The sequence below is a fragment of the Coturnix japonica genome, chromosome 5, assembly GCF_054131305.1.
Source record: "Coturnix japonica strain WE chromosome 5, WE-NBRP24, whole genome shotgun sequence".
NCBI classification, from domain to species: Eukaryota; Metazoa; Chordata; class Aves; order Galliformes; family Phasianidae; genus Coturnix; species Coturnix japonica.
In genome coordinates this window covers 8,628,911-8,638,394 of record NC_140667.1, presented here as the reverse complement: position 1 = coordinate 8,638,394, position 9,484 = coordinate 8,628,911, and positions in this window count along the sequence as shown.

Sequence of the window (9,484 nt, the reverse complement as noted above, 5' to 3'; positions counted from 1 at the left end):
AGAGCACATGGGGAAGGACAGCCCGTTCCTGGACTTGAACTGAAACCCCAGGGGCGGCTGCCTGGCACCTTCAATCGGGAACATACATCAGCTGTGGGAATCCTGACCTCCGCCTCTGCAGGTCCTTACAGGGTGCGGTAACAGACAAGCGCAGGAGGTGGCTCAGACCCCTGACCTGATGTTTCTCGTGTCAGAGGGAGCTCTTTAACGTGTGTGCTCTTCCCACTGACAAAGGAGGTGTCCTCAGAAGGGGAGATCCTCCCAGCAAACTGCAGGGTGATAGTCAGCTTACCCAGGTTTGCATATCAGAACGTGTGAGAAAAGGGGGTGAATGTGTGTGTAGTGACATACACGTACAGTTATCATCTCATTTCTGTAACTGCTTTCCTTTTTTGCACTTTTTGGTCTGTATCTCCCCCACAAGTTTGTTTACAGCTCTCTCCCCCATGGCACACTGGGGGCAGGGGCGGAGTGAGTGAACGGCTGGGTGCTGCTCAGCTGCCTGCAGGGTGAAACCACAGCGCGTGGCACCGTGCCTGCACCTGTGTGCCTGTGGGGACACACTGTCCTCCTAATTAAGCAGACATGTCAGTCTTCTTCATTAATTATTATATTTGGGCTTCTGTTTTCTGGTAAACTTATTTCATAAGGATCTCTTTGTGAAGGCCAGCCTCTGCTGTCCTGAAGCCCATGGCTGTGAGCTGTGAGCTACCCGTGTGCTCTCCTTGCTGCCCTAAGGATCCTGAAGTCCACTGGTAATTGGACTGCAGCCATGGCTGCCCTTGAGGTTGTCATTGTCTTCTTGCCCCTCCATGTGAGTGAGAGAGAGCACCCTCACAGCACCTGCTTGTTGGCTTTTCAATCACTAGGGGGAGGAGCATTTCATCAGTATATAGGGACCTGCTGGGATGTTTTTGCCTGGCTGTTCTGTCCTTCCTACAGGTATTGGGCTTTGTTGATGTCCCCCAGACCTGCTTCATCCCCTGAACCTGCTTTCTGCTGCAATATGAGTTTTGGCTCTATTTCTGGTAGCCCCAGGATGGGACCTTGGTACAACATGTCCCCAAGAAGAGCCAGCCTTCTTGGGCTCTGTGTGTCCTTGAGCTGGGTCTGGGGCTGTGCCCATGGAGAGTGGGCCCCCAAATGGAAACTTTCCCCTGCACGGGGACCCTTTGTTGGCATCAACTGCATGCGGCTGCTGTGCCACCTGCACTGCTGGAGATAGCACTGTGGCTTTGTGCATCCGTAGGGTTGCAACCGAGGGAGCTTGGGGCCCTAGCAGGGCCCAGGGACCTGAAGAGCTTTGTGTACACTGAGCTGTGGCACATTTCTTGAAGAGAATGTGCCACCTGCAGGGAAATGTTATAACTGTATGAAGTTATGCTTCTCTACTTGGGACTCCAGCATGAAGGTAGGTGATTCACTTCCCCTGCTTTGGTACTCCAGATGCCTATAGACTGAAGGAGGAGACAGGTGCAGAGATGTCTTGGACCTCTGATATGGTGTCTCTTGCTTCTGAGGGAGCTCTTTCAGATGTGTCCCCTTCCCGCTGACAAGCAGCATGTTCTCAGACCTGGTGATCCTACTAGCAAGAGTAGGGTGAGACTCAGCTTGCTCAGCCAAATATGCTTATCAAAGCACCTGGCTGTGAGTTTGTGCTGGCCACCCAGCCTTCCTTTGCTGGCAATACATCAAGTGAAACAGGTGATTGTAAATGATCTAATGATTATAAATGGATTTCAGATGACTCAGACTGGCATTTTTGGCAGTTAAAAGGAGGTGTAAATTCTTTCTGTTGTGGGAATGGAGGTGTAGTTGGATGGTATTTTCTTGGTTTTTGGTTTAGTGGGACAAAAGTCACCTCAGCAAATCCTCAGGTTAGTGGTAAACTGGGCAGAGGGAGGAAGAGAAAGGCAGTTCATAGCCACGAAGGTGATGCATCAGCATTTGTGTTAAGAGAGTGCTCTTTTAAGGGTTTCTGATGAAGGGCCTTTTCCAGTACAGCAATGAATACTAAACGCAGGAATTGATGGGATCAAAGTCTGATCTGTCACACTCATCAATGAGGGTATGTGAGCATGTGGCAGTGTTCATTCCATCTGGGTTAACTGATTGAAGACTTCTGCATTATAATGGTAAGAAGAAAATACAGGAGAACAGTGCTGAGATGGAGACTTGACAAAGTGAAAATGGAAATGATTATAAGAAATAAACCTCTGGCTATGTTAGTAGTTGAGCTATCAAGGTACAGGTGCCGCTTCCAGAAAGGTAAACCTGGACTTTGCAACTGATAAAACTGTGAACAAGGGCAGGAGCTGGACTAGGAGGAGTGCAAGAAAACTGCACTGCTCTGGGAGCCCATGGTGGGAGCAGGAGGAATAAAGCAGGGAGACTGGTAGAAAGGGTATGAGTGCACATGAGGATCTGAGGCTGCTGTTTGCCTCAAGCACGAGGTTCTGTGCCTGTGCTCCCCAAGTCCTCTGTTCTTGACCTCAGGAATAGGTCTGGTGGGCATCAGCACAGCCAAAAACTGCACTTTTTTTTTTTTCCCAGAGGGGCCTCTGCATTGTAGCTGTTGGTCACAGGCTGGACTGGGCTGGGCCTAAGAGTGGGAGATGCTCTGACATTACAGATAGCCTTAGGCAGTCAGGTGAGAGGGAAGTGTCACTCGGATTTGTTTTGCTGCAGAAAAGAAGGCTAGGATGAATTATGACACTGCTGTACATCCTGAGGAAGCAGAGCTAATGTATATGAAGATCAGCAGAGTGGAAAGTACTTACAGGAAAATGAGCCTTCTTGCTTTTACAATGACGGGATTAGGCAGGTGTGTTAGCAGTGCAAACTGTAATGATCCTGGAAGATAGCACTGGCATCTCCCTGCTGTCCTTTCTCTCTCTTTTGAATTCTGACTTGTATAAAACAAGGAAAACCCCCTGATTTCCCACAGTAACAAAAAATTTGCTCATGGCAAGTGAATGCTGTGCTTCCTTGTTTGGTTGTTGCAGACCTCAGGCAAAATGTGTTGCCTAGAAATGAAATATTAACCCTTCCTCAAAGAAGAAAATGAGTAAAGGTTGCATGCTGGCTCAGAAGAGGCTCTTCTTCCCAGAGTTTGGTTGCTGTTACAGATGGTGTTTTACTCAATTGTGATATTCCTGCCTAAGAGGAAAACAGGACCTAACTGAGACTAAAGGTTTGACTAACTGTAAGGAGACCTGTTGGTGGTGACACAGGGGAAGTAGAACTGCTCCTACCGTGTCTTGCCAGAAGAAGACGCTTCTGAGAGACCTGGTGCCAAAAAAATAAAAAAATCTGGTTGATGTGAAGCGGAAATGGTGTTATTTCTTTTCTTCCTGTTTCTCAGTCTCATGATGCAGTGGTGTTTCTTGGGCTGGATGTGGCTATAGAGACAAATAGTTCTCGTTGTCCTTCCTTCTTCCTTTTCAGCAACCCGAATTTACAGTTCCTTTCAGGTTTGTTTTGATAGGCTTCTGTGTGACTATCACTGTGATGTGACAAGGGCAGTTCAGGCTGAAGTCGTCTAGGAAGAACTCCTTTCTCTTGAACTGATCCACTTCTGGATCAAGCAGATTTCTGACCTCTACAGTAAAGCAAGTAGATACTGAACCCTTCCCACCTGAGGAAGTTTGTGATGACATGGGGCCTTGCAGGCACTACAAAGCTCAGGATGCAAAGGAGAAGGGTTTTTAGAGGCAAACACTGGAAGGGAATGGTCTCCTCTTTCAGGGCTGGCAGCTGTGGTCCATTCTGCTCATCTAGAAATGTTCATGTTTACAGAGGGGGAAGTAGACCCAATTGATTCCAAGAATATGAGATGATGAAGAAATCAGAGAAGCCTCATCAACACCAGCTTTTCTTAACAAGTGAGTCTCTGGACAAATGAAGAAGGTAGATAAATGGTGGAGTTATTTTGTGGAGATTCATATTCTGCCCAAACACTATTCTTCAAACAGTATGATCAGCAAATGTTACTTGTCTGTATTTAGCACCAATCACAATTGCTGGTGAACTATGTTTGAGTGGTTCTGGCTCATTAGATTTTGTAAATCCAAAGGTGTTTTTTAATAGGGCAATAGGACAGCCTGTTCCTTGACTGCAGGTCTGAATCGACTGATCAGAGAGGCAATGTGATATGGGAGTAGGTGTTAAATGAGAACAAAGTTTGATGGAAAATCCATTTGACCCTTCTTTCTGAAACTGAGGCACTTGGGATAACGAGTGAGCAAAGGGCTGGTGTGTATGCTTCTGGCTGAGCAGGGTCCTGGGCTCAATGCAGCAGTATTCTCAAGGGAGCCTCTGCTATAGTGAGGGCATTAGGGGCAGGGAAAGAAGCAGGAATTGCCTGTGTCAGGCAGTATTCAGTGCCAGTTAAGATTCATTATGCCCAAGAATGCAGGCAGTTATGAATTCCAGTAAAAGACTGTGTGATCATGCGGGGCTAGTTCCTCTAGTTGATTTTACTGACAGAGTTTCCTGGATTAAGTAACAGTGCTGCAATTCTAGCTTATTTTTCTTCTCAAGCAGGGATTTTGTGTCTTACATGGTGACCTCAGTAATATCCACATGGTTTAGCATCTGAGCCGCTCCCTCCACCACCCCGTGATTTTAGCTGAAGTCAGCCTGTTGCTCAACCTGCGCCTCCTGACCGGAGAAATGCTTTGTAAGAGAAATCAGTACAGTCACTTCTGCTTTAGGGCTGATTTAACATCTTCACAGATCATCATCTTTGGCATCTTGGCCAAGTCCTAGGTGTTTAGTGGGCAAAGGGGAGCTGCACAGGCAGTCTACTCAGACCATAGGAAGGTATATGCTCCCCAGTGGCATCAAGAAGGGCTGTTTCTGGCATTCATTGGGGGAGTCAACTCCAGTTGTGGCCGAAGAATGCAGAGCTCATGCCAATATCTGCAATGGTCAGCTCTATGAAGGCACCTGTAGGACAATAAGGAGCTTCTATATGGGGAGATTTTCAGTCTGCATGTTCCTGAAGTGTTCAGCCTTTGCCAGTCCGTGTCTGAGGAACGTTTGAGAGCTTTCAGAAGCAACCAAGTGCACCAAGCAGAGGCAAAGAGCAGAAATCTGTTTTCCTGTCTTACTGGGAAGTTCCTGATTTGACTGGTTTCAGTCTTGGTCATCTCTGGCCTACTGAGACAAGTTTGATGAAGTGTGTCCATGCATGACTGAGCAGGCCTGCTTATAAGGCTGAGTAACTGAGGGGAGGGAGGGATGTGTTAGGTCAGGTTAAGGATTCCACCAACCTTCCTAAACCTGAGATGAAGCTGGCTGCAGTCCTAGATAAGAGCCTGCACTACTTACTAACTCATGAGACTAATAGTAAGAGCATTTAACTGGAGCCTCTTTCCAGAATGCTGAGCTAAATCATGGGGCAATGTTATCTGACTGCCGAGGTATAAGAGTCTGATGGTCTGTCTGGGTTTCATGATTCCTCCTGATCTGTTTTGCACAGAAGCTGCCAATACAGCTAGTGCTATGTTGTGAAAAAGCCCAATGTGACTGCTAAGGAATGGATACACTCCTTTCTGTAGCACCACATGTTCCTGCAACTGCCTTTCCATTTAGCTGGCTGCAAGGGCTTGTCCTGAGAGTTTTTTTCTGGTTGCTGAAACATTGGACTGTGCCCACAGATAACAACGTCTGATGAATTTATGCACAGTCCTCATAATCGATTTAATAACACCAAGTCAAGCCTTGCCTCACTGTAGCCTGCTGACACCTTTTCCTTGTTTTATTTCCCCATCCAGTTAAAACACTAAGACCCAAACTGTCAAAATGGTGTCTCAGGGATGGACAGTAATTACTAATATGAACACACACAGGCAGGTGGGCAGCCTGATCGGGGTGCAAAGCCATGGGACAGAGAAACCTTAGAAGAGCTACATGGCTGTATCTCAGATGGCCTCAGCTGATAGCACTAGGGACAGGCAGGATGGGACCCAACAAAAACACATATTGTAATTAAAAAAAAAAAGGCATGTTCAGTCTGTGCATCCCACTCTTCTTCTTTTTTCATTCTTGAAAGCTGCCCGACTCTCCATGAAGACTTGAGCATCTATCCCGGTTTGGCAGTGGAATTCGTGATAGGATGAAGGTTTCCGATGTACTAAGAAATTTCCCACTGGCTGTTGACACAGGCTGTAATAGGAACCAAATCTAGAGCTTCTGACTCACCGCTCTTCAATTAGGATAAACGGGGCTGGTACATGCTAGTAAATGCACCAAATCTTGCTTCTGGCCATGCTGAGCAGGCAGAACTATTGTAATATTAATTAACATTGCTCTTCCTCACCCTCATGCCCCAAGCGCTTTTTCCTACCGACGCATGCCAAGGAAGACAAATTAAATTAGAAGGATATTCTGAACAAATTAGAGAAGTGACACCTCCTGGGGCAGTCAGTTCAGACTCTGTGCAAAAATATTTGGGGGTGGGGGGAGTTAAAAATTCTAACTGCATAGAAAAAGTGTCTGTCCAAAATGGGTCTTGTATTACTTGCCTTTAAAGCACAGACTTTTCTATGTCAGAGCTGCTGACCGTCTCCTAAGCACGTTTCCTTGAGTAACTTTCTGTTAGCCTTTGTGTTTCTGCCATTGGACTGTGCTTCCAGGAACTGGCAGTTCTGCGTAACCGGCCATTTGCATCCAGAGCTGCAAGTACTCTGTGAAACCTGTTGCCTAAAACCAGAGTTTCCCCAGGAAATTGCGCACCTAAGTGAGACAACAGAGGAACTGAACAGTGTTTTACTCAAGGGGGGCACGGGAGGGGTTTGCAGTCAGTGTTCTGTGTGTAGGATTTCTCACAGAACAAACGGAGCCCCGATGTTCTCAGTAAATGGCTTTCAAAACAGTTGAGATCAGTGTCAAATTTCCAGGCACGTGATGGAGCTTGGAGCCAAGTTTGGGGTTACTGTTGTGTTTACCCAAAGTCTGCAGGCTGCATTGCACCGAAGGCTGTGTGTGGGTGGAATAAAATTCTCTGTAACAAATATTTGACCGGACGTGTGGTTTATCTTATTTACAGGACTTTGAGCTTTGAAGAAAGGCTGCTTTGTTTTTGTTATTGTAATATTCAAGGCATATTCGGCTATCTCTCGCTCGCTGGATTTAGACCAACAGTTGTGTTTTTAACATAGATGTGTTAGGACTCTAACCATTAAGAAACCAAGTGTTTAAAAGCCAGAAGGGAACCACTTGTACAGATGATCAATGAAACACTGCACATTCTTCAGCACTCTGCCTTGCCTGACTGCAGTGACCTCTGCCCACATGGAGGAACGCCTCTTGTCAAAGGTCGACCTGGGTGCCCAAGTCACATGCCATCTTGCTAAGGCAGTGAATCAGCAAAAAATCCAACTCCCATTTTTACAAGCTCAGAATTTACTTTTGGTGTGTACTGTCCAGCATCACACACAGCGTGTGCCATTCACCCTGCTGAGAAACCCTGAGGTGTGTAGAAACAGCACACATATTTTTTTCTGTATCTAGACCTTGACCTCTGTCAACCAATTCTGACTTCATGGCTTCTGTATATTGTCTCTATATATCCTGTATATCTAAAGAAACACCTGTCAAAGGAGCTGGGATTATTTTTCCAAACTGAAGTTGATGTCTCAAGCTGTCACGTGAAGGAAACTAAGTGTTACTGTCCTTGAGATGGCTGACTTTCTGATCTGAGCTTGACATATAACAGTTAAGCTGTAAACAGAGAGAGATTTTGCTCCATTGTTTCAGATGGGATCTGAAACAGAGACTGTCTTCAACAATTTGAGGCTTGTGTGGGCAAACAGTAAACTGGCTTTTGCCAGTGGGCAGCAGGAAGAATGCTTCTGCTTCACACCAACAAATAGCCAAGAGGCGACACAGCTGCAAAGTAAGGCTGTGCATGCTGTCAGCTAAGCTGATGGATCAGCCCCCGGGCAGCTGTGATGTTTGTGTGCAAAAGGATACTGAAAGAAAGAATTTGGACTACTGGGCTCTTTTTCCTCAATACACCAAGATGTTTCATCTATTGCCTTTAAATGAAAAGGGCCAGGATTTCCCCGCTGCTTTGAACAGTTTAATGAATAATGGTCAGACATGCAACCAGCTAGTAGCTGCTGAAAGTAATATGACAGAAAGTAGTGTGCAAAGCATTGCTGGGTGCAGAAGATGAGCTTGTTGGTTAACAGATGTGAATGTCATTTGATGTGAAGCCCGGACAGAGCACGATAATGCTTCTGCCAGGCTGCTTCCTGAGCATGCCCATAACTGCACTCCTGGAGGATGAAAGAGGGCTTAACACAAGCCAAAGGAAAACATGATGGAACAAAGTTAAAGCGCTGTGATGGTAGTTTGAGACAGAAGTTTTGGTTATAGCTAAACCTGAACACTTTCAGACAAGAGTGAGAGACAGGCCTTCTGTTCGTCCCCAAGACGCCGTGATGCATGGCCTTGCAGCCCTATGTTTCCTATTCTGACCAAGCAAAATCTGCTGCTGTCGATGTTGATGTGTGTGTTTGTGCAACTTGCCATTGGTCTAAAAAAGCAGAATTTACCGCTTCCCTTATCTTACTGACATTTGATCACGGGTGGCACAGACTGTTCAAATTGCAGAGGACGCATTCCTGTTATTAATAGGGTATTTGCTCAGTTCCTTACGAATTGTGCTGTTGCGCAGCCTTTCATGAAACACCGTAATGAGGATTTATGCGTGCTTGGTCACAATGAGACTGGAAAAAACCAACAAGCAATGGTTTGCAATCTATAAGCTGCTGGGAAATCGTTTGGAAGTAGGTTCAAGGTTAGCCCTTCTGGAGTACTGAGCTGTACTCTGCCATCGGCTGGCAGTATAGAGGCCTACCTGATCATAAAGCTATAAAGGGGTTTGTGCTTTGAGAGGACAACTCCAGCCAAAAGCAAGGTTTCAGCTTCCAGCTGCTGAAAATACCACACTATGTAAACAATAATGCAACTCTGCCCAGCGGTTACAACTTTCTTCCTTTCTTCCTTTACATAAGCATTAGCGTGGGAGGCGAACAGGAGAATTCAAATGTAGCTGGCAGCCTGAGAAGCAAGAGGCACCATCCACCTTAACTTCACGATCTTAATGACTCCTGACTGTTAACCGACAGGAAAGCCGTGAGACAAAGGAAGGCATTGGCTGCCCGATTCTTTCAGATACCCAGCTAAAAAAGCAAACACACCCCTATGCATCACCCGGGGGCAATCACAGCTTCAAAGACCATAGTAAACTTTGCAGAACGGGGCATGTCTGAGGAAAAATGAAGCCAACCAGAGCTTGTAGGCTCAGTGATTCACATTGCCATTGCTTGGAGTGCTCCTGATAAATGTCAGCGTTTTCTAATGGTACATTAGAAAGGTGATGGCACAGCAGCAGGAGGCCATGCTTGGCGTCTCTATGTGTGCACACGGTTCCTTTGTCCATTGCCCTGCTGTTCCATGGTCCCTTTAG